The 26413-nt window shown below is 41.7% G+C and overlaps 1 long non-coding RNA gene across 1 annotated transcript; it reads right to left on the reverse strand.

Moving 5' to 3' along the window:
- Positions 1 to 1698: 1698 nt before the first annotated feature.
- LOC309369638 lies at positions 1699 to 26137 on the reverse strand. The gene is made up of 3 exons (XR_014168204.1): positions 25998 to 26137; positions 3744 to 3898; positions 1699 to 2178 (listed from the first exon to the last, which is right to left on the reverse strand). It is a non-coding gene; the product is annotated as an uncharacterized lncRNA (long non-coding RNA).
- Positions 26138 to 26413: the final 276 nt, after the last annotated feature.

Below are 26413 nucleotides of genomic sequence, written 5' to 3' on the forward strand. Positions count from 1 at the left end.
ACGACAATTTGGTTGTATATTTTTGTGTTTGTGCATATCTTCCACTGAATATCTATTCTGAGTGTTATGTAGCAGTAATTCTTAAAATTTTTGAAAAGCAGCACATGCCTTGGGATTCATATCCAAGGGTTATCTAGTCCAACCCCCTGCAATGCGGGAATTTCAGCTAAAGCATCCATGACAGATGGTCATCCAACCTCTATAAACTGGTAAAAAAAGGTAAAGGTAAAGGACCCGTGACAGTTAAGTCCAGTCACAGATGACTCTGGGGTTGTGGCGCTCATCTTGCTTTACAGGCTGAGGGAGCCAGCGTATGTCCACAGACACTTTTTCTGGGTCATGTGGCCAGCATGACTAAGGGGCTTCTGGCACAACGGAACACCAAAACCAGAGCAACGCATGGAAACTCTGTTTACTTTCCCGCCGGAGCGGTACCTATACTTGCACTTTGGGGTGTGCTTTCAAACTGCTAGGTTGTTAGGACCTGGGACTGAGCAACAGGAGCTCACCCCGTTGTGGGGATTCGAACTGCGACCTTCTGATCGGCAAGCAGTGGTTTAGACCACAGTGCCACCTGCATCCCCTATAAGTCGGAGGTTACCCGAAACATGCTAATATGGCCTTCTTTCGGTTGGCTTACACCATTTCAGCTACGTAAGCAGTGGCACTCACAGCCTGAACATTGAAAACTCTCTCTCTCTCTCTCTCTCTCTCTCTCTCTCTCTCTCTCTCTCTCTCTCTCTCTCTCTCTCTCTCCCCTCTCCCATCCTGAGAGGATTGCAGGAATCTGCCCCTTAGCTGGTTATCATATAAATGTCTATGAATGTCTCACCCAACACAACAGGACTGCGTAAACAGCTTCTGTTGCACTTGCCAGACGGAATGGCTGGCAAGATTACTACCCTTCCCGATGACAACTGTTCCTTCAGTTGTCACTGGAAATGTGAATCAAATCTGGCATGGATATCTCTGAACATGTGCTCTTCCAACTGAACCTTTTATTTACAGTCATCTCCTAGGCCCACAGCCTTCCTTATATAACATTTCCTGCAAGTATGTGTGGGTTTCACAAAGAATCTTGCAATAGGAACGATTGCACCAGTAAGTGGCACAGACATTCCTTCTTAGATTTGGTAGGGCATGCTTATTTGTAACATAACTCAGGAATTGACTTCCTAATTGGTAATTGGTTCAACCTTCCTAAACCTCTCCACTTCTCAGCCTCTCTGTTCTCTGTTGCTGCTGCCGCTGCTGCCTACCTTTCACTTGGCATTCTCAGTGCCCTTGATTATCTTGACTTCCATTGGCATGTTTCATGTTTTCAGACCCTTTTGGATTTTCATTAGTCCTTTTCCATAACTTGAGAATGATTTTTCAAACATAAGGTATGCTTGATTGAATGCTTTTACTTTTACCTTACACTATTGTTGATGCTGCTGGCTATAGTTAGAATGTTTTCACCACATATGGGAGACAATCTATGGTCAGAAATTATGTATAAAATGTCTGGTCAGAACGAGTTCTTCCATGAATGAAAAGGGCCTTTGGTGAAGCATCCATTCCTTTCAACAGAAAGAAGGTTGGGGTGTGAGTAATTTCCACTGATCACTGTTCTAGAGGGCACCCCATCCCTCCGCAATAGATTTTACGGGAGGACACAGGGTTTGGTAGAGGGGAAATTGGTGAACCTTGCTGTGGCGTTCGCACAGAGCCCCCATTCATTCCACGGAGCATTGACCCTGCACCACCACGGCTTATCTCTTTCACTGCCACCAACCAGGTTTCCCCGGTAATCTATTCAGACTCAGTCAGGTTGTAACGTATTAACAAAGATTCCAGTTTATTGTGAATGCAAACAAGTTTTAAATACTTTGAAACACTGTACTTCGATTCACTCTCTCTGTCTCTCCTCTGCCTCTGACTCCTCTGCCTCCCACCCACAAGAAACCAACCGAACTAACTGCCAAAACCCCTGTGTTGAGCCTTAAACAGAGTTAGGCTCCACCCCCAGGCTTTCTTATTGGTCAGCCTATTAACACTTTCACTCTCTCCGCCAGTATGACATCTCCGTAATGAGTGGGCAAACGCCACACTTCTTTTCCTTCTGTTAGACAGTGACAGGAATATCCTTCTTGGAGTAGAACTTTGGCCACATGCTCTTGAGAACCGGTCCTATGTCTGGAGATAAGGGGGAAGAAAGATTATCACCCATCGAGGACATTGTAGGGAATATTCAGCCAAATCCTAAGAGCATGGGCTTTTTCTTAAGAAAAAGGAGGGTGCAAGTACATTGCTTTGCTTTACATTTCATTTTATTATTTAAACAATTTCTACCCTACCCTAAAAAAATGTCCAGGGCACCTCAGAGCATTTAAAGTAACTTTACAAATTCAATTTAAAACAGCATAAAAGAGAAAGGTAAAAAAAAAAGTGAATTCCATAAAATAGTAGCAAAACAACGCCAGCAAAATTAGCAGAATTAGCATAGCAGATTTAAATCAGGCTGTGTGTGTGTGTGTGTGTGTGTGTACAGTGGTACCTCTAGTTACGAACGCTTCTGGTTATGAATGCTTCAGGTTACGAGCTCTGCTAACCTGGAAATAGTTGCTCCTGGTTGCAAACTTTGCCCCAGGATGCGAATGGAAATTGTGTGCCCCATTAGCGAAAGTGCGCCTCAGGATAAGAACGGTTTCACCTTAAGAACAGACCTCTGGAAAGAATTAAGTTGGTAACCAGAGGTACCACTGTAGTTAGTTACAGCACATCCTTGAATTATATATGCATTATACAGCACATTCCTGAATGATCAGATCAGATCATAGATCATATATTATACTACATTATTATATTAATCACCATTCAGTGCTTCTGTGTTAACCTTGAGTCCTGGTTTTCTGGGTCTGGTGTATATTTCTTTATTGAAGCACCAACCCAGTAGTGAGTTAATACATATTATAGATGATTGGCTTACTCAAGTACTTCACTACGGAGAAATTTAGTTAATAACAACCTTTTATTCTTTCTCCAGTTCCTTTTCTGCTTCTTTCTTTTGCGCCCCCTCTGCATTTGTAGTGGGAGGCTGCAAGCTCCTTTGATTAGTCTGCCTGACGAACCACGAGCTAAGATGGATGAGTTCTCCAAACCAATCGAAGTCAGATTACATTGACAGTAAACAGAAAAAAGGAAAACTGTGCCCCTCCAAAAAAGCAGAGTGTGGGAGGAAAGGGTGAAGCGAGGGACATAAAGCAAGCTGGTCTAACTCCAGTAAGATCCTGTCTCTGTCCCACCAGTTGCAACTGATACCTGCTGAAGCCCCTATGATATATTCAGATCCTAAGAGGAGCAAATCTTTGATTTCAATGATGTATTTCCAAGTAAAACACTTGGCAGTGAGGTTCGCATGCCTATAATATCCGGTCACCCTGTCGTTCATTTTAAAGAAAGGTCTGATAAAGTTCTTGAGTGTTGCACTGTGTTCATATAGTGGCAGATCTTTAGAAGATTTAAGTGCTCCTAATACACGTTTCTCCAACTACTTAAAAGTGGTGACCACAACCTCCTGCAGCCATATTTTCAGGAGGCTTCAGCTTGCTAAGCTATTCCTGCAGCAGATAGCATTATAATTTCCAGAAACTAGTGTTGGTAATTCTGATTCAGCGAGACCTGCATCTGAGCCAAAGTGCATAAGATTGTGCTATAAGGCTGTGTGTTCCTGAAGACCCACTAAAGTTACTAGGTATTACTTTTGCAATGCGCTGTGTATCCCAAGGAGGGTGGAAGGGAATGTTCTCCAGCAACAAGTCTTTTTTTCTTTTCTTTTTTGGTGCCAGACATATTTCATTGAAGGTGTCCACCAGACTGGCACTAAAATATTGTCTTAACTGGCCATTTGTCTCGCCTGGTTGAAAAACAGAAAAACAAAAGCATGCCTCATTTATGAAAATAAAAGTTTTTTGGTCTGCTTGGCGTAAAAATTATACTACGGGAATATGAAAAGCAGCTGGGTCTTCTGGAGGAGAATGAAGATGGTAAAGTTCTCTTTTGAAACTTTGGAGGATAGATAGACCCCACCCCGAACAATTTTGAGGCAACGTTAGCAAATTATACACATATTTTCATTTGCCATAGCTTGCTCTGTTTTTCTAGCCCACGAATAACTGTGTTTTCTGGATAGTTTATATGTACACAAATTGTGTTGTAGAAAAGGGAGCTGATGTGAAATATCAGTCATAATTGTTAAGAAATGAATGCAAGCTGCTTTTCCTATAGTGCTTTTCCATCTCATTTTTCAGAATTGAGGGTAGCATTTGGGACTGTAACTGGGAAATAAGGTTTTCTCCCCATCCTCTGCAGCTCAGGTCAGTCGCTTCATGTTGCTTCTCTTGCACAGCTTTGAACAAAAAGCCAAAAAGGTGTGCTGTGCTCTGTGGCTCTTCTAGAACATTCTGATGTTGCCTCGTTCGCTGTTCTTTATATGCAAATAAGCGATTGTAGGACTTCTACTCACACTATATTTTGCATAATTCACACCTCCCAAAATAACATGTGAACTGAAATATATGTCTTTTGAAATTCACATTTTTATGAATTTTGCATTGTAGTTCTCCAATTGAATATTGTGTACAAAAAAAACATACATTAGGTGTGAAGAAGAAATATGTGTATTAGTGAAAATAACATACAAAAATTGCATTGTATTAGGGAGAATTGTTCTGTAAAGAATGTGTATTTGGCAAAAGTGTGCATTAGGAACTATTCACACTAAAATGAAAATTCAAACTGACATGAAAATGTGGATGATACTAAAGTTAAGATTGGGGAAAAAATGAGAAACTGAGAAACCTGAACTTGATAATCACATATCACTATTTTGTGCACTATTCCGTCTGGCTTTCAATTTGAATTTAGCTTGATCTTTTATTCCCCTTCCTTCCCCCCTCCCCTTTTTATGAAGATTACCGGCTCTGGGATCCCACAGCTAATTCTCCCCTGGTCTCCTCGCTGGCCCAAATTGGACTAATTTAGCCAGCTAGCCCTGGTGATCATCTAATGTTTATTGGATGGATTTCCCCCCTAAATTGATTCTTGAATTCTGAATTTATTGTTATTTATGTTTTATACTGTATTTTATGCTGTTTTTTGTTGCATCAATTAAGAGTTTTAAATTTGTTGTTAGCCACCCTGAGCCCGGTTTTCTGAACTGGGAAGGGTGGGGTATAAATTAATTATTATTATTATTATTATTACAGACTTTCTTACACAGTAACAAGGTAATATACAAAAAAAGCAAGAATACGATAAAACTGCAATTCAGAATAAAGCAGCATTTATTTTGCATTGCAAAACATCAGGTTACTTTTTTGTACATGGAAAATGCTGGTTGCATTTCATATTTAGTATTAGCTTTGAGTTGTATTTCTAAATTTAGAGCAAATGCTCTTTCCTGAAATTAATCCTGTTAAACTGTTTTATATGTAAACAGTGCTGAAATCCTGATCAGTTCATAGCATTTAAAGGAGGTTGGAGTAGCGGGTAGGGAATGAGATTTTCCTACTGAGCAAAAGAACTTGTTTTGTCTGCCAAGTTTTAGACTCAAATGCAGACATTTTGGACTTTGAAATGTCAGCCAACTAGGCCACCAAAGTAACCTGTGATAAACTTTGACTGAGTACTTTAAAAAATGTGTAGCCAGACTGCTTGCACTTTGTCTATTTTTCCTACTAGGTATGAAATCACTTAAGTATAACCCAGACAAAGGGTTTTGCTGATGTCTCTCTTTCCCTCTGTCTAGCAGCTATGCTTTTAGACCCCAGCGCCCTTAATATACTTGTATAGACATCAGTCAAAACATGGCCAAATAACTGATTTACTTCTAAATTTTACAAAACTCTTCCTCGGATGTTTCGGTATTTGATAGTCATGCCAGATCATTAGTAATATTGGAACTAGGATTATTGAGAGGAGGATTTCTAGACATAGGATCTCTTCCTCACATGTAAACATTTTTTTAAAACTGCGCGTTAGACACAAACACCATTCTGATTTTTTAAAAAACAAAGGCCTCAGACCTTAAGTCTTCCAATCTCTGTACACAGCCTTAGCCCATGTATAGTTGCCTTCCTTTTTCCTCAGCCCACCCAGCTGGTACATGTGCAAATCCAAGCTAAACCAGAGTTGGGGGGAAAAGATGCTGAACAAATATTGCACCTGATAATTCACTCTTATTTGCAAGTTAAGTATCATGAAAGGTAGTGTCACATGTTTTCAAAGACTGTACTTACGACTGAAGTATAATAAACAATTTGTTACACAAACTGTCTAAAGGTGCTTATCCAATCTCACACTTGGTTACCATTGGTTGTTAATCTGTGGTGTGTAGTACCAAGTAGATACATTGTCAGCTGTCATCCCATTGGTTTTTATGAATTAGTTAATGATTGCAGGAAATGGAAGCTGCTTCTAGTGGTAGTGGTAATGGAGTTCTTGCTTATATAGCAGTTGTCCAAAGTCTGCAATCTCTCTCAGTTGATTTTTGTGCATTGTTTAGACAAAATGGAATTCTGCAAAAAAAGTCTTCACTATACAACCAGGTTAGTTTCAAGGTAATGGTGCACTGCATCTGGTGCTATCGGTTGGGTTACTGTGTGTCGCACAACACAGCATCTAAAGTGGGCTAAAAGTAAGTTGGAAAAATGCAATTAAAAACAACATTTCTATTTAGCACATGCTACTTGTATGCTGAATAATCCAGAATCAAACTGTTTCCTTGAGGATTGCAACAGCTTTCAGATCTTCTTTCGGTTGTTGTCTGCGCTATTTCAGATGCTGCTTTTGAGCTTCCTCCATCCACATTTTGAGGGACACAGTCTAAGCCATTGAATATATATTGACACATGTCACTGCATTCAGTTGGGATTATTTCCATCTTAATGTGCATAGGATTGTGCCCTTTATCTGGGATAATGCCTGTTGTCCGCAATCTAGCTGTGATACAGATTAGTAGGGTTAATTGCCAATATAATGCAAAATATAGAAGAAGAAGAAGAAGAATATAGACGGGAGTCTTGCAATAGGAGCTATATGGGTCAGTGAGTCATAATGTTTATTACTCTTGTATTAATAGTCATATTTCCAAAACCAGTCTGAATGTACAAACATGGGAGATGTTTCAAGGGTGTATCTGTTGGAACAGTTACAATGTGGCTTTCTCAGCAAGAGAAACTATTGATCTGTACCAGCCAGTGGTAATGGTGTTGACCTGGAGTCAGTCTGGGTGAGTTATTTGTTACTCATGCAGCAACAGATATTAATTATAAACTATATATGCTGTTAGTTTGCTCTGTTTATATAACCATTTAGTGGTCACTTATTAAAAAGTAAAAATTATGTATAGTTATTGGATGTACAGTTTGGCAGGGAAGTGATCCTGGTGGAAATTTAGCCAAAGAAACCACACTAACACCAGTCATATTCCATGTTGTGATAGAAACAAATTCTTCTGCTTTAAATGTTTGGAACGTAAGCTCTTTTATCTTTGCAGATGTCGAGGGACTGTAAAAGCACACAATTTCTTGGCTTCCAGTGTAGAAAAGATGCTGTCAACTGAAGTCTGGAAGGAAGAGTAAGAAATTATCTGCCCTTTCACAGGTATTCATTGCCATTTCAATATAGTGTTGCAAAGTAACCTTGTTGACAGTTCCTGATAGGATGAAGTGCAGTGAGTTTGAGGACTGAAGTGGGCTGGGTGTGATGTTATTCAGACTGTTTTCTCTCCACATACTTTTCAAGGAAACGTTACAGAGGTAAGTGCCTTAGCCATGGGCACAAAATTATAGGAACTATGGCAAAATGAAGGGATTATAAATGGTTTTGGGAAGTAGAAATGGAGAGAGCTCATTGGAACTGATCAGGAATGGAAGGTGGCAAGTTGTCTAGAGGATCCATAGCTGTTGAGAGTCTTCCTCAGGCCACAGATTAGGGCCACAGGGTAGAATTGTGTGTGTGTGTGTGTATGTGTGTGTGTGTGTGTGTGTGTGTGTATCCACACACAGCCCTGCTCCATACCTCTGGTCATCTTTGTTTCCCTCCACTGAACCCATCCCAATTTGTTTACATCATTTTCGCATTCCACACCTGAATTTCACACATTCCATATTCATGGAATGGATGCACATCTTGTGAAAGTGTATGCCAGTTGAGAATTATTGGAAAGAAGTTTGATGCATGATGGATTATTGGATAAGATGCAATCTATTGGTTGGTCTATTGAATTACTGCAAACACTGCACAACCTCAGTATAGATCGCCTATTGAAGATCTAATTCTAGATGCAGAGATTGTCTTGGCTGTGTACTAGAATTTCCCTAAGGTTCCATCAATTTCTGAATAGCTAAGAAAGGTTTTGAATCTGGCTGAGATAGAAAAATCTTACTTTGGTTATGAAAAGAGAGCATGACTCCTTATGATGGATGGTTTTGTAGGGAACTTGAATCCATTCATAAATTACTGGGCTACTCAGTTCTTTGAAGCAATATGTATATTCAGTTCCATAATAAAAACAAACATTCATTGAGACTTTGATCAAAATGAGATTTTTTTTTGAGCTAGCAGTTTAGGTGATGGAAAATAACAAAGAAGAAATGTTGCTAATGCTGTGATTCCCAAGCATATCATGTTTATTCAATCTAACACTTTGTTCTTTTTATAGCATTGCTCTTCATACTATGCACTACTTTTCTTTAACACCTCTGTCTATTTGAAGCCACTTACTGCATAACACTATTTAGAAGAAGCTGAACATATCTATACGAATTTCCTTAAACAAGCCTCAATAGTTAGTTTAATTATAAGTCATTTAAAAAGTGGTACTTACACAGGGACATTTTGTCTCTGTTGTTGAAACTGCGGATGTGAGCAATAACAAGAAATGGCATGATTCATTATGTGTCAAAGACTTTTCTGTAGCTGAGAATTATTATTATTTTTAATTATTGTGCTCAGGTTCTGCTAGCTAGCTTACCATTGGCGTCTGTGAGAACAGGATGCTGGACTAGATGGGCTATTGGCTTGATCCAGCAGGACTCATTCATGAACTGAATGGGTATAGCAATATTTAGATGAGCACTGTAAAAATGTAAAGGACACCTGTATGGTTAAGTCCAGTCAAAGGCGACTATGGGGTTGTGGCGCTCATCTTGCTTTCAGGCCAAGGCGGCCGGCATGTGTCCGCAGACAGCTTTCTGGGTAATGTGGCCAGCATGACTAAACCACTTCTGGCTCAACAGAACACTGTGGTGGAAACCAGAGCACACAGAAACTCCATTTACCTTCCCACCACAGTGGTACCTATTTATCTACTTGCACTGGCGTGCTTTCGAACTGCTAGGTTGGCAGGAGCTGGGATCATAGCTGTCAACTTTTCCCTTTTTAAAAAGGAAATTCCCTTATTCTGAATAGGATTCCTCTCAAGAAAAGGGAAACGTTGACAGCTATGGCTGGGATAGAACAACGGGAGCTTTCCCCGTCGAGCAGATTTGAACCGCAACCTTCTGATTGGCAAGCCCAAGAGGCTCAGTGGTTTAGACTACAGCATCACCCGCGTTCCTATGAGCACTGTAAGACCCACATCTCAAGATACACATGCATGACCATTTAGGAGTTCTTATGTGCTCATGTCAGAAACCAGAACTTATGGAATAATGGAAGCAGAAAAATTGGTCTCTGACCCAAGGAATCTAAATTTTAACTGTGGGGGAAACAAACAGAGGGAATGAAAAAGCCAGAGTAATGAGTGATGAATGTGAGCAAACATAGTGTGGTGTGGTAGTTATAGTGAGGGACTAAGATTCTGGGAGTCTGGGGTTCAGATCCCCAATCAGTCAGGAAGCTCACTGGGTGACCTTTCAATCACTGTCTCTCAGCCTAACCCACCTAACAGAGTTGTTGTGAGGAGAAAATGGATGGGGTGGACGGACCATGTGTGCCACCTTGAGCTCCTTGGAGGAAGAATGGAATGTTGTTGTTGTTTGTTGTTGTTGTTGTTGTTGTTGTTCTTCTTCTTCTTCTTCTTCTTCTTCTTCTTCTTCTTCTTCTTCTTCGTCTTCTTCTTTTTCTTTTTCTTCCTCTTCCTCTTCCTCTTCCTCTTCCTCTTCTTCTCCTTTCTTTCCATGTATCTCATTTGGGTTGGGAATATGGACTAATGAGGTTTAATGGAATGAGAGAGAGGCAGTAAAATGTATGAATTCTGGAAGTAATTTAGAGGCGTATTTATTTGATTTTTATATCCTTGGTGGCTTTGAGAACTGCATGAACTGGGTAAAGTTTAGCATAGAAAAATAGGTAGTCAGGTCTCACATGTCTTCTTTGAGCTTTCTCTGTATTTACTTCTACTGTCTGTAGTCTCAGAAGGAAGAATATTATGCTTTTGTTTATGGCAAACTGTAAAGGCAGGGATGGCTGTTTCAGTACATACACTCCTATTTCCCAAACAAAAGAGAGAGAGATTAATTCTCAGCAGTTTCAGCTGCCTGGCACGTCCAAGCCAGTCAGAGTATCACCTCAAAACAGCAAGTTCCAGTATGTACGCTAAAGAAGACAATTCATTCCTAAGGTATTTTGAGCTGGTTGATCTTTTCCAGCGGGGGAGGGGGTACTTATAAAAAAGAGAGCACATTACACACTATCACATTCTCAATTCGGGGTTTCATTAATTTTGTTCAGTAAAACATTTCCCACCTAACAGGATACCTCAAATTATCTGTGATACCCAGTGTTTGGCATGTCCAACATAAAAGACTTTCCATTTGTCATATAGTGCTTGTTCAGTTTGATGGGATAGTGCCCCAGTAATGCATCTTGCCGATTCAGCTGTAAATCTTTGCGCCAGGTTTGTGGTAAAGGGCATTTTCTGTGGTTTTGCTGCACAAGTGACGTCACATATATTCTTAATTAAAAAGGACAATAAGCAGAATATACGAATTTTATAGCAATGTTTCTTTAAAGTTAATTTTGCTTCACAACCATACCTAATACAACAAATTCTACCTGTGCAAAGGCAACAGAGAAGGGCGGGTGTGTTTGCATCTTGGGTCCTGAAACAGCAAACTAATAGTATATACAGACACTGTATATACTACAGTATATATATACACAGTAAGAATGGCCAATTTTGGTTTTTCTTACTTTCCCCTTTTCCCTGCCTTCAGTCTGCCAAATTTCTGCATAAGTCTGCAAATTTTTAAAATTGAAAAATCCTCGTGAAAATTCATCAGCACATTTTTTTCCAAGTGATTCCCTGTAAAATAATGCATTTTATATGCTACTATCACAAATATATGCATTTTTATGCACACGTTACCATATTGCACACATCTCGGTACACAGTATTTGTTTGGAGGACTGCTTCGCAACATTTGGAGAAGTGCAAATTTCAAAGAATAGTTGTCTTTTGGTTCACATACCGATTCAGAAAATGAGAATTAGGTAGGTTTGTATTCAAATCTGAACCAAACTAGATTTGTCTCCCATCCCTAGATACAAGCGTTATCAATCTGTCCTTCCTTCTTTGTTGTTTGTCCTGGCTGCTTTTGCAAACTGCTTCATTTTTTGTTGAGTGCTCTTTCACCAAATTCCCTCCTCACAAGTTTTTACTTGTACACTTCTGCCCAGAGGTGGGAGGAGGGTACTCTGCTTGCATGCTAACTGGGGAGTAGGAAATGGTTTCCTTGATGATGGTAGACCCATTTGACATTACATCTAGCTCCCACTTTGAACTGGGTTCAACTGGAAATGAGCTAACCCCCTGCCTCTGCCACTCCCCCAGCCATCTCCACAGATGAGGGGTGGGAGAACTTACAGAGAGAGAATTCTTATACCAGGACTTTTAAGTAATACTTTTAAAAAATACTGGCTCAGATCAGTTTTGATATTCTGCCAAGAAGACATTCCCAAATAATATTCTTTCTGCTTCTGAAGAATATGAGTACCAGAGCGCTGAGAGTGAGGCTATTTGAATTTCTCAGTAGCTGGCGGATACAGGGAGATGAATAGGTACAGCACACTGACAAATCCAATTCTGCCAGAAAGAAACAGCTTCACTTTAAAAACAGCTTTGCTCAATATCTCAAAGATGTGTACAGAAAGCAGCCGTGTAGCATTTATGCAAACAATATGCAGCATGGAGCAACTTGCCTACCCCCTGTCTTTGGACACCTCCACCCCCTTTTTATGGTGTAAGCAATATTTTGTACTGATGCATAAGCTTATCTCGTTTTTAAAAAAATAATTGCATAAACAATTATAATAGTTTATTATTTATATGCCGCCCCACCTGGCTCATATTAAAACATTAAAAAAGTCAAACATTATAAACTTCCCTAAATAGGTCTGCCTTCAGATGTCTTCTAAAATTTGTGTAGTTCTTTATCTCTGTGACATCTGATGGGAGGGCATTCCACAGGGTGGGTGCCACTACTGAGAATGCCCTCTGCCTGGTTCCCTGTAACCTCACTTCTTGCAGTGAGGGAACCACCAGAAGCCCCTTGTAATAGGATCTCAGTGTCTGGGCTGAATGATGGGGGTGGACATGCTCCTTCAGGTATACCGGGCTGAAGCCATTTAGGGCTTTAAAGGTCAGTACTGACGCTTTGAATTGTGCTCAGAAATGTACTGGGAGGCAGTATAGATCCTTTAGGACCGGTGTTATATGGTCCCGGTGGCCAGTTATGAACATTACTGGATGACATTCCATATACATAAATAAATTAAAGTGCCCCCTTTTTCTACACCGTTCTCAAACATGCATGTGTTTTTGCGTGGTTTAGTGTGTGTGTACATGAGTGTGAATAGAAATGGTGATGAATGTTTTGAGTTGGCATTCAGTTATTCATTATATGTGTCTTCTGCTCTTTCTGTAATGTTCAGGTTGTGATAGTAACTCATGGTCACATGGTGCACTTCATGGTAGAATAGATCTTTTAAATCCAGGACTTTCTGATCTATGACAAACACAGTACTGTACCATATGGCATGGGTAGGGAACCTGTGTCCCTCCAGATATTGCTGGACTACAATTCCCATCATCCCTGATTATTGGTTCTGCTGGCTGGCTGTGACTGATGGGAGTTGAAGTCCAGCAATATCTGGAGGGTCACAGGTTCTCCATCACTGCCATATTGGTTTGCAATATTTCAACAGAGACGGAGATCCAATAGATACACTTTCACCCCATGCATCAGGCATCAATACACAAAAAATCAGCCCATTTCACAACAACTGATATTCAATCCACAAAAGAAAGTGTGCAACAATTTAAATTCAGTCTGGGTTGAAAAATAAAAAATGTGGTTGGCCACATTCAGTCCTGGGATCTGCTGCGTATATAAAAGAACAGCAGTGGAAGGAGCAGAACAAGCATGTGTGTGGGTGGAGAAGTGTGGTAGTGGGTGGGTGATACCAAAAGCGAGTTCCTTGTTCTTGCTTTCTTTTATCAGAATGCTTTTCCTTTCAATCCGGACCGTATCAAAGCATCCATGCGAATGGGCCAGGTTCACAGAGATCACCCCTCCACACAGCTGAGAAATACATTAGAAGGAACATTGCCGGCAGATTATGACAACAGAGAGGTGGCAACTAGAATCTGCAGCACCTTCTCTCTCAACTCAGGGCTTTCATGTCCTTGCAATCATCAGGTTTTGCTTAAAAAGCACTCCCAGCATCTCTGAGCTGGGGTGACATCACCACAGTGGTATTTTGGGCTTTTGCCAAGTTACTTCTAGGCTTCCACTTTCAGGGTTTCCAGCTGTCGAAATCAGCAACAGTCTCTTTGTATACACAAAACCACAGAACTGTAGAGCTGCAGAGCCCTTTGTCGAATGCTTGCCTGTGTCTGCATTTCATTTTGCCTCAGGTCTTCCTGCCCTTTCTGGAACTTGCCTTTCTGTCCCCATCTCCTGTGCAGCACAGCCTGCCGTTCCTGCTGCAGCAGACCCCTATCTCCAGTCACGGCAAAGTTCTCTCACTCTCCTGCCCAGGCCCTTGCAGCATGAACTCTGGTTACCCCTGTTTACCAGCTGGATCATCCCTACTTTTTGCATGCATGGTGGGCTTCCCTGAATCATTGTCCCTATTTATTTATTTTGCCTTGTTAAGGTTTTAGCACAAACATGTAAATGCAGGCACATGAACACAACACAGGGCAAAGACTGCCAATTCACATGATGGTGAGGCTCATCATGAAAAGCTTGGTGGTTTATGATCTTTGGGCATCTCTTTAACTGAAAGAAAACACACTTCGGGTTTCTTTACAAAAACAACATGTAGAGAGGATACAAGAGACAGGGCATTTTCAGTTGTAGCCACCCAACTGTAAGGTTACTCTCCCCAAATATGCTTACATGGCATCTTCTTTGGTGTCAATCAGCACCCAACGTACATCTTATTTCCCCAGGCCTTTAAAACCCGCCGTAGCTTTAAGCTGTTTTTACTCTGTGCCTTGAATAGTTATGCCACATTTATTGTTTTATTGGGATATTTTTTAAATTTGTATTTCAAATTGCTTTATTTCTTCTTTTGAGCTCTGAGAACTTCGTTGTGGTGAAACTAGGAATACTGGCTTGGATTCAGACTTCACTTCCATCACCAGAAGTGGAAGAGGAGGAGACTTTTGCTAATTCTCTCTTGTGCCCTTCAGAAATCTGCTCCTGAGGCTTAGGGGACATCTCTCTGGAACAGTTGGGCGGGAGGAGGCACTGGCAGTTGTAGAAGGAAGAGGAAAGTTGGCAAAGTTGCCTCCTTCAGATTGGTGGGATTACTCCACTAGACCAAAAGCCTTCAGTGGATGGAAAGAAACCTTCTGTATTACGGTATTTTAATATTTTGTTGGAAGCCACCCAGAGTGGCTGGGGAAGCCCAGCCAGATGTGCAGGGTATAAATAAATTATTATTATTATTATTATTATTATTATTATTATTATTATTATTATTATTATTCTATTCATAGATGGTGAAGAATGGACAAAAGCCATTTAAAAAATAAATACCTGTGAGTTGAAGACATGTCGTTTTATAGTGTCCAACATGCTATTGCAGATTAACTAAAAATAGCATTCAGCAAAATTAGAGCCTCCTTCAGCAGGGAATGGAGGGGTGGCATGGGGCTCAGTCAGTGGGAAATGGGGTGTTCCAATAAAGTACCTTTTGTTGTTTAGAGGGGTATAGAACTGGATTGTGCTTTATGTTTTTAGATATGCTGTAAGCCACCCAGCCAAATGGGCAGGGCATAAATAATAATTTAAAGTTTTGAAATACATTCAACAGGATCATCCATTTAGTATTTCTCTCCTGATTAAATTATATGGTCAGGATTCTCTTCTTTTGTTTAAACAGTATTGTTATCTGGTAGTATCTGCAGTACAATAAGTTTAGAATAATAATAAAAAGTCTCTCTTTTCAACTAGTATATAGTATATACTAACTGGTCTTCAGTTGGTGGGTTGGGAATTACCAGTGGGTTGTCACAGCCTGATCCAAGGCATAACTGTCAACATTTTCCTTTTTTAAAGGGAAATTCCCTTATTCTGAATAGGATTCCTTGCAAAAAAAGGGAAAAGTTGACAGCTATGATCCAAGGTGAGTCACATCAGGAGGATAGTTAAAGATTAAGAAATGGTTCCCCAAATGCATGTTTGAGTCAAAAGTGGGTCCTGGGTATGAAAAGGTTGATGAATTTGGATGCTGCTAACTCAGAGATGGAAAGAAGACATAGTACGTACCAGAGACGAATGGCAAACTAAGCTGTTGGACTATGCTGAAATGCCAAAACTGACTGGAAACCTCAGGGACCAAGAAGACAAGAAATTCAAGAAAGAATGGGGAAAGTTTATCATTTATTTAGGAGAACTCTGTAAGCAGATGAAAACATTAGCAGGATTTTAATCTCACTTATAATGTAACAGATATTACGGACAACATGGACAGATACAAAATATAGATTACTAAATAAAATGCAGTTGAAAATGTTGGTGGTAGGACCCATGGAGGGGATGGGGGAAGTCTTGAGATTCAGAGTAATCTCTTTAGATGGATGTGTATTTGGTATGGTTATAAATTTATATTTGTAAATTCAAATAAAAATGATTTCAAAAAAAGAGAGAAAAAGTTGATGAAATCTCCACTCTCTCATAATTACTAACAACATCAAAAGGCACAATATACCCTCTTTCCAGTGACAGAATTTGACCTGGTCTCTGTAATCTATTCACCTGGAGGTAACATTATAATTGATTAAACAAAGCTGCTGGGGGCTCATTGCTTTCAATAAGAAAACAAGAGTGTTTGCTTCCAGTGGGGCCACATTAGCATTGTTTTAAAATGATTATACTAACTAATACAATAAGGCAAACTCAAAATACAACCGCAGGGCCTTGATGAGAATGTAGATTGACTTGTTCTACTTGGTGGAAAACCCTCTGACCCAAAACACACCACTCCATCTGTCAACGTCTAGGCAGCAGCAGCAGGGCAGAAAAATGAATGAGATGGCTTCAGAGGAGTAACTTTCTGAAACACATTTGCTCACTTAACACTTAATCTGTGCCCTGCACTGAAATATTGTTCTCTGCCATATAGCATGGGTAGGTCATTCCCAGAATTAAAAATGACTTGATAGAACAAGAATGAAAATATCCACACTTTTTTTTAAAAAAAGCACCACTTTCTTCAATCACTCTGAGTGAAAGAAGCAGGATTTATTTAAGTCAGCCTCCATGCATAGCAATAAATGAACACAAATTTGAGATCAGAAGCAACCTCATTCAGAAATCAATGGTAAACATTTCAGTGTCCCAGGGCACTGATGCTGATCTCAAAGGGCTCCTTCAGATGATCTGTTTATTGAGCATTCATTCTGATTCACTTGCACAAAGCTTACATGGTTGTTAGATTATGCCTGGTCTTTACTGAACATTCATTTACTGAACATTCATTTGAATTCATTTACAGGGCAGTTGCATGGCAATCAGCATTCATTCTGATTTGCTAATGGGGCATTTAAACATTTCCCCATTGTTCATTCAACACTTTTAAATGCATTTCCCCATCACTTTCCAAACCGCAAAAAGTTCATGGTTTTTGCGTTTGTTTAATGTGGATTTGCCAAGTGCTTTGTTGTTGTTGTTTAGTCATTTAGACTAGTCCGACTCTTCATGACTCCATGGACCAAAGCACGCCAGGCGCTCCTGTCTTCCACTGCCTCCTGCAGTTTGGTCAAGCTCATGCTGGTAGCTTCGAGAACACTGTCTAACCATCTTGTCCTCTGTCGTCCCCTTCTCCTTGTGCCCTCCATCTTTCCCAACATCAGGGTCTTTTCCAGGGAGTCTTCTCTTCTCATGAGGTGGCCAAAGTGTTGGAGCCTCAGCTTCAGGATCTGTCCTTCCAGTGAGCACTCAGGGCTGATTTCCTTAAGAATGGATAGGTTTGATCTTCTTGCTTTAATCCATGTTAAATCAGAAAACCTAAAATTCCACAATGTGCTTGACTTCCTCCTGAAAAATAATGACCGCCTGGAGGCACCCAAGGTCAGCATACTACAATTTTCCTACTTTACTTTACTTTTTTACTTTAAAGTGAGCCTTCACCACCAAATTGCTGAACTACAGTGTGTCAGCAAATTTGATTCTCCTCAATTTGGACTTAATCAGAACTGTGAGTTTCTTGCACACTATGTGTAAGGGATGCAGGTGGCGTCCCTTACACACTATGTGTAAGGGACGCAGGTGGAGCTGTGGGTTAAACCACAGAACCTAGGACTTGCTGATCAGAAGGTTGGCAGTTCGAATCCCTGTGACAGGGTGAGCTCCTGTTGCTCAGTCCCAGCTCCTGCCAACCTAGCAGTTCGAAAGCATGTCAAAGTGCAAGTAGATAAATAGGTACCACTCCGGCGGGAAGGTAAACGGCGTTTCCGTGCGCTGCTCTGGTTTGCCAGAAGCGGCTTAGTCATGCTGGCCACATGACCCGGAAGCTGTATGCAGGCTCCCTCGGCCAATAAAGCGAGATGAGCGTCACAACCCCAGAGTCGGTCACGACTGGACCTAATGGTCAGGGGTACCTTTACCTTTACCTTTATGTGTGTTCAATTGCATAGGCATAGCTATGACTGCAGTTGAGAATGCACCACTCAGTTCTCATCATGTATAGATCTGGATTCTGCATAGAAATGTCACAAGCCTACTCCTAGCCCTTTCATTTTTGGGCTCTTGGATATGCTAGCTATATCCACCTGTTTCTGTGTGTGCATATGAGACATAAGACTCTTTTTTTGTATGTGACATAATAGACTATAAGCCATAAAGGTCCATGCCACAACCAGTTGTAAGATTCCACAGAACTCTTCCTTTTGCATTTGCTCTGGAATGTATGCCTACAATAGCTCACCAATATGTCAGGACATTTTTTAACAACATAGGCAGCCTTTAATTAAACTACTTTGCTTTCCATTGGCCTTTTTGACCTTTTAATGATGGTGTTTGGTTTCCTTGTTTATCTGACATGCTGTTATCATGCTCTTTACATTCCAGGCGTGTTATCTTTCCCATGCATGTGCGTAAAAATCCTCAGATCACAAATCAGTAAACAAAGTAAAACCCTCGAGAAATATCATGTTCTGAAGATACCCTCCTGGAGGAAGTGAGTGACGGGAAAGAAAATGTGGGAGAATAATGACTTCAGAATTCATTTGCTACACATTAGTATGGTAACGTTTCTCAGATCACTTTCTATGAAAAGCCACCTCTCCTACAAATGAAATACGCAACGCTTTATACAAATCTGGAGTTTTGCAAAAGACCTGGGTCTGCTGGTTTTATTGGTTGTGTTTGCCTCGTGCTTTGCCAACATTCATAGGCCTTTCTAAGGCACACCCCTGTGTGCATGAATTGGGGTTTAAGCCCTGTTGAACACAGTGGAACTTGCTTCTGAGTCCCTGTGAATGGGACCAGACTGCATGTATCACAGAAGTTGATCCTCAAAGACGTACACCATATAATGCACCCAAGTTGTAGGATTCCTTCCCTGTGGAAATCCAGCTGTTCATGTTGGTACTATTCAGGCAACAACTTAGGCGATACTTGCTAGTTTGGACCTTTAGTACGTTGGTGGAGTAGAGCTCAATAGCTGTTGGTTGCTTTGTATTATTATTATTAGCTGGCAACTGCAGTGGCAGTTCTGCCAGCATGCCCCCTACCTTCCCCTTGCTCTTCTTCTCCCTTTGTCATTGCCTTCTCTCCCTGCTTGCCCCCTCTGGTGGCTGCTCCAGCAGTTGCAATGGAGCAGTAGGTGGTGGCAGCAGTGGTAGGGGAATGAGCCCGTCTCAGTCTCTCTCCCTACTCGCTTTTTCTCTGATACATGAAACACAGTTGAAAGTAGTGTGCCAAGGGACCTCTGAGAATTGCAATCTTCCCAAGGTGTTCTTGATGTCCTTGGGAAATTGACTTTCCCACACATTGGATGAGGAAGAAAGATTGAAGAAAAACAGGGGAAACTGAGAGCTGTTGCTACTGGAGAAGGTGGGTATTCTTTTCTGGCTTGGATTCAGATCTGAGCCAGAGAAGAACTCAAGTACATAATGTTTGTTTAATATGGAAAGCTAGTCTAAGAACATCATCAGTGTGGCCCTCATAGCATGACTTTGGGCACTTCCAGATTGTCATTGTTTAGGGGTGGGACTGAATAACATACTGACAAATTCAGGTTGCACAATTAAAGCTAGCACTCCACCAAAAGAAGTGACAGAAAAATGCAAAACCTCTTAATACATACAGTGGTACCTCGGGTTAAGTACTTAATTCGTTCCGGAGGTCCGTTCTTAACCTGAAACTGTTCTTAATCTGAAGCACCACTTTAGCTAATGGGGCCTTCTGCTGCTGCAGTGCCGCCGGACCACGATTTCTGTTCTCATCCTGAAGCAAAGTTCTTAACCTGAGTTAATATTTCTGGGTTAGCAGAGTCTGTAACCTGAAGCGTATGTAACCCGAGGTACCCCTGCACTGATAGAAACTCTTTGCACAACTGTGTTTCAAAGACAAGCTACTAATGGGTCTGTTGCTGAATATTAGGATGCGGTGTTGTTTTCATGCAAACTTTTCATGCATTCTATATCTGTTTCAAAGCAAAAATGACCATCACTCCCACACAGTAATAACGTTAACATTAATTAATATCACACTTTCAAAACAAACGAAGTAGAAAAGGCCTCCAAACATCTGCTGAAGATATTAACACTGGAAGCAAGTGAGCTGGTCAGTGCTATTGTCTTACCTTTGTACCATTCTGAAGTACAGTATCATGCTTGCAAAAGAATTTCTGTGCAACATAATTCTTGCTTCTGATGGCCTGGAGAATACCTCATAGTAGTTCTCAAAACAAACACACTTCTAAGATATCCTGCAGTTGAGAGAATGTCTGAGGTTGGACCTGAGTGATGGTGTGCTTTTGTAGTAGAGATGTGATATCGTCCATTCACATTATATGTATTGCTTTCTATCCAACAAATGGCCCATGACAAATTGAAAGAAGCCATGCACATTTTTTCCTTTTTTTTTTAAAAAAAGACTCAATACTTTGTTTTTAGGGCTGCATTTTTGACAGCCCCCAAATTGATTGCAAATGAAAACAACAGTATTCCCCAAAAAGAAGCCAATTTCAAGAGTTGAATTTGCAGGAAAATGTTACAAAAAGTAGCCTTTATCAAAATTTATTTTCAGTGTTAAAATTTAGCAGTTTATTGAGATTTCACAATACCAAATCAGAATATGCCAAAAGCTTGAGCACCTGCTTAACCACCAAATCATATTCAGATGGCCATGCAAAAATTTAAAATATATTTCAATGCAATATTTTTCTTTGATACTGAGAAATTAGAATTTAATTTCGTGTGCAATTTTACATTAGTGTTTTGATCTGAAGCTCAAACCCAGCATCAGTGTTCAGGTAGCCTGGAAACAATTTCCTCCCTTGAGTGCTAATACAGTGTAACCCACATTCAGACTGCATGGTGAAGAGTGGATTAAAAAGTCTAATAAATAATTATTTGATTATAAAACTTCATAAATACTCGTATAGCACAGTTTTCCATTCAAAGTCTGAATTCTAATGCGATCCCCACACAGGAGCGCAGGAGAAAGCAGCGTATGACTCTGTAACTTTGATTTAATGTTTCTTATATTTTAGATCCATTCTAGGTTGTGGAAGCAAAAAGAGATTAATAGATTTCTGAGCCCCCTGAACAGTTTTATTAATTGTCTGAGAGCAGAAAGTAATTTGATTTTGTAGAATTTGGTTTTGGAATATAATGTTCAATTGCTTTGGATTACTAAAACTGTAAGTGCTTCGAAGCATGTCTGTTTAGATCTAAATTGTGCAGTTTAGTACGTTGCTGGACGTAGTTTAATTTGTGTAATATTCTTGGTAATAACTAACGGAAAATATCAATGGAACCCCATCAAACTGTTCCTGCTAATTTAAAATTATGGATTTTGAATAGATCTGTAACTTGGATGTTGTTGTTGCTGGAGAAAGCGTGTTCATTAAAATGAGACCCTGAGACTCTGAAAGCTGCTGCAGACTATAAATATGCAGCCTTGAAGAAATATGCCAATAATTCAGGTACAGAGTTTGGAATGTTTAGTTACAGAGTGCAACTAATATTCATTTGCAATTTGAAGGGGGGATTATACGATCTCTCTTCCATCTGCCACTCTTAGGGAGGAGCAGTTCCATGCGCAAGAAGCTTGCATAAAGCATGCCAGCGTAAATTAAGCTGATGTAAAGAAATGGCCTTTTAAAATGAGGCATACATCTTTTTCCTTTTAAATTGACATTTGCCATGATGGAATGGAAGGAGGAGGATTCTCCTTGAGGTCACTGTGTTATGCATTATCTTTTGCCCTTCTGCATTGAGTCGGTGTCCTGCAACATGGGGCTAGGTTTTTAAAGGTGCCTGTAAAAAAAAATTTACAGTGGTACCTTGGGTTACATACACTTCAGGTTACATGTGCTTCAGGTTACAGACTTTGCTAACACAGAAATAGTGCTTCAGGTTAAGAACTTTGCTTCAGGATAAGAACAGAAATCTTGCTCCGACGGTGCGGCAGCAGCGGGAGGCCTCATTAGCTAAAGTAGTGCTTCAGGTTAAGAACAGTTTCAGAGTAAGAACAGACCTCCGGAACAAATTAAGTACTTAACCCGAGGTACCACTGTATTGTTTAATCTAGCCTTTCAAGGTATGTACAATGTTGACCTGTGCTTTGATCTGGTTTTTAGTCTACTGTTGATTTCATTGTTTTGATCACTTAAAATAGCCATTTTAATGTTTTTTAAACTGATAATTTCATTATTTTATTCTTTTTTTTTGTAAACTGCTTTGAGGTGTGTTCCCTGCCCCCCCCGGGGGGGCACACCAATGAAGTGGTCTATAAATTTTATGAAATAAAAAGAAAGTCTATTTGACAAGAAACACATGCTGGAGAATGTAGGTTTGCTCAAGCAACCCCATCCTGTTTGGGGCCCTTACCCTATATTCCACAGGCTTCTGCACTGTAGTCTTAACTTATAACAAGAGTTTGTAGCCCTTTCAATTCTATCTGTGCCCCTGCAGGGAAACTCAATGAATGACATTAAACCTTCATTGGAGGAAACATGGGATTAAATGCCCTAACTTTGAAGTAAGGATGCATCAGTTCCTATCATGCATATTAAAAGTTTGGTGTGTGTGTGTGTAATCCTGCTCTGCTTTGCTGTTCTTTTACGTTAGCATGATATATGATATTTGCTGCTATTAAGTGAAAATTATGTGAAACAGCTGCAGTGACAGATAAGATTAATTATCTTTTGCACTGCTGACATTTAACCCTGCTTGTAACTTGGGCTGCTGGATCAGGCTTCTGTAGCAAAGAAGGCAGGGCAAACCAGGGCTGCTTGACTGCCTTAGTAAGGGCATATCTGCAGCAACTTGTCGTGCTTTGACATGGCAGGAAGTGGGAAATGAGGCCCTGAGGCATGCTAAACCCTTCGAAAAAGGAAGGGTATGATATAGGAGGGACCCCACACCAACACTGTTGGGCAGCTTCACGTGGCAGCTGTAAGATTGCAACAAGTATTGCATCAACATACCATTCAGTTGTTGTTTTATGGCCCTCAAAAGGTTCCCAGGTAGCCCTCTTACTATTATTTTAAAAAGTGGGACCTGAAAAGACACACTTCAGGTGTCAGCATTCAATGAAATCTGCATAAATATAAATTTAAAAAATTTAAAAATTGCCCAGTAGCACCTTAGAGACCAACTAAATTTGTTCTTGGTATAAGCTTTTGTGTGCATGCACACTTCTTCACACGAAAGCTTATACCAAGAACAAACTTAGTTGGTTTCTAAGGTGCTACTGGACAATTTTTTAATTTCATTTTATTTTTTATATATTTTAACTGCGTCAGACCAACACGGCTACCTACCTGAATCTGAAATCTGTATAGTTTGAAGTGACTGGAAGCATAAGCACTTACTCCTTTTGGAAATAAAGCATTGTCCAGACCCATAAAAATTTTATTCACAGTTTTACTTGTGGAACTTCCTTCACAACAGAATTTAAACATCAAAGGTACATTAAAAAATACCTGTACAATATCTTGTGCTGTCCATCACAGGCTCAGCATCTTAGAAAATATGAAATAATTCAAACGGACCTTTAGGCCAGTGTTTCCCAACCGGTGTTCCGCGGCACACTAGTGTGCCGCGACACGTTGCCTGGTGTGCCGTGGGAGGGAGGCGGGCGAGTCGGGCGGCGAGAGGCGGGGCGGCGGCGGCGAGGAGAGGCCGCCCAGCGCGGGGCTCTCGCCGTCTGCCTGCCTGGCTGCCTGCGTGGCGCTGACTTCACGGGGCTGTAACGTGCCCCACATAGGCACGCTTAGACCCTGGCTAGGAAGCGCCTTTGCCCTTGCCTTTTGCTCTCCTTACTTCCAGAAAGCTGAGCTGGTCGCCCGCTCCTCTCGGCGGCGGGAAGTGGTGCTGCTGGGAGCTCCGGGAGGCGGCGGAGGGGGCGCCGTGGGCCGGGAAGCCCCTCTCCGTCGGGGCCGGCAGGCGGCTGCCGCTGCTGCTGGCGATGCCTTCGGAGCCGCCGCCGCCTCCGCTGCTGCGCGGGAACTCCTTGAGCGAGCGGCTCAGCTGCTTGCCTTTGCTGCGGAAAACCTCGCGCTTGTAGGTGCCGCTGGCTTGCGGCGTCGGTGCCGCGCTCTTGGGCAGCGGCTGCAGCGTGCGCTCCGTCCTGCCAGGCTCGTTGGTGAAGTGGACGGGCCTCAGGAAGCAGATGTCGATGCTGGACTCGGACGAGGCCGGCGAGCACGCTTCGAAGGCGGGCAGGTTCCGCAGCGGCTCCACCTCCTCGTAAGGGTCGCCCCGGTACTCGAAGCCCTCGTAGTCTGGCGCGAAGCCGGAGCTGTCTTGCAGGAGGTCCGCCGCCGAGGCCCGCCGACGGGGCCGCTCGCGGTTGCCGTCGGGGCCAGTCGAAGGAGGCGCGCTGCTGCCGCCGTACTCCAGGTCCGGGAGGGCGTGCAGGGAGGCGGCCAGAGCTTTCAGGTCGTGCTCACTGAGCTGAGAGGGCGCCAGGTCGTGCTCGGGCCGCCGCCCGTCCGTTTCCCACTCGCAAGGGGAAGCGCCTTGCAGGCCGTCGAGGCCTTGCTGGGGGCTCGCTTTCATGTGGGACCTGGAGTGCCTTGGAAGGGAGACCAATCAGTGTCGGATTTAGGTATAAGCTAAACAAGCTATAGCTTACCATTACCTTCTATGCTGTTACTATTTTTTTTTATTTTTTTTTACATAGGTAAAAAGTGACCTTTCCCCATCTGGCATGGTGGTGTGCCTCGATATTTTTTTCATGAAACAAGTGTGCCTTTGCCCAAAAAAGGTTGGGAAACACTGCTTTAGGCATCCATTTTGCCTGGAGCTGTTTTCTTGGAGAGCTTCATCTTCATCCTCCTCCCATGGAGATTTGAGATAAGAGACTCATAGGCAACTCCCTTCAGAATGGAGATTTGCAATCAAATACCTTTGTCACCTGATCTAAGGTTACTCACTCACATGTCAGCTAGCAAAAAAACAACAATTAGTTAATTATCAACTCGGCAAGAGCTCAGAGTGCTCTTCTTGCTGTTCTAAAGCTTCAGTGGAATCTCCCCATGTTAAAGCTTTTCACTACACAGACATTCCCATTTCAATGTCAATTAAAATAATTATACTTAACAAGGAATTCCACAATTTAGCAGGCATGTCCAAAGTCCATTTTGGGGGCCTAATCTGGTTGGTTTAATCCGGCCCTTACCAGATTATTTCCTGGGGTAAAATCCTAAAAAACCTCAACAACTTCAACCCTAAAAGCTCAACAACTTTGGGGTAAAATCCTAAAAAAAGCTCAACTTCAATTCTAAAGAAAGGTCAACAACTTTGGTTGGCCATTTGGTCAGCCCTCACGGCCCTTCACTTCATCAAATCTGGCCCTCTTTGAAAAAAGTTTGGACACCACTAGGGGTGCCACAGAGAATGCCTCTCCAAGGAGGTGGAACCAATCTTAACACCTAGGAGGATCTGGAGGGGCGGGAGCCAGCATTTAGGGCTTTAAACACTAATGTGAGCACCTTGAACTGGGTCTGGAAATGAACCAATGGTGATGAAGAGGAGTCTCCTTTAAAATACGCCAGCCATATAATACTGTTATGAGTGCTTTCATTAGAACATTATGCAGTCATTATCTATGGATATAATGCATGCACTGGTAAAGGGGAGTGGGGCTGCCCTGTTCCTTCTGCCTAAGTGTTCATACCACTTAGATCTGACACCCTGCATTTGGACGTCTGCAAAATACCACTGATGGCGTGAGTTAACTCAGTGCATGTAACCATGCTTCTGTATGTTTAGGCAAGAGCCAACAGTAGGGTCCTGCTGGAGAACTGCCACTTACCAGAATGGAGCAGGAGCAGGGCAGGAGGGCAGGGGCACATTAGTGGGACCACTGGATCACTTCCTAATGGCTCTCCTGCCATGGGACAGCAGTGCCGTGGCTGGGAGGCCAGTTCTGCAGCCCCTCCAGCTGCTCCTGAGCTGAACCACTAATGCATAAGCTCCCCTCTGCAGAAGTCTGTAGAGATGCAGTGTGGGCGAGGGCCACCGGTACAGCTCTGCTCTCCCTTATCTTGCATACATGGATAATGATTGACTAGGGCTTAAGCTGTACAACAAACCGGCTTTCAGGTATAACAAAGAACTTCAATATCTTTTGAAATGTTTCCTTGCACTTCTATCATAGCTAGAAACGAGCAAATTGGAACAGTTCATTTCCTCATTCTTCCAATCTTAAATTCAGTTTTTCGCATCCTA

The sequence above is a fragment of the Podarcis melisellensis genome, assembly GCF_964234715.1.
Source record: "Podarcis melisellensis genome assembly, chromosome: 5".
In the NCBI taxonomy this organism is placed as follows: Eukaryota; Metazoa; Chordata; class Lepidosauria; order Squamata; family Lacertidae; genus Podarcis; species Podarcis melisellensis.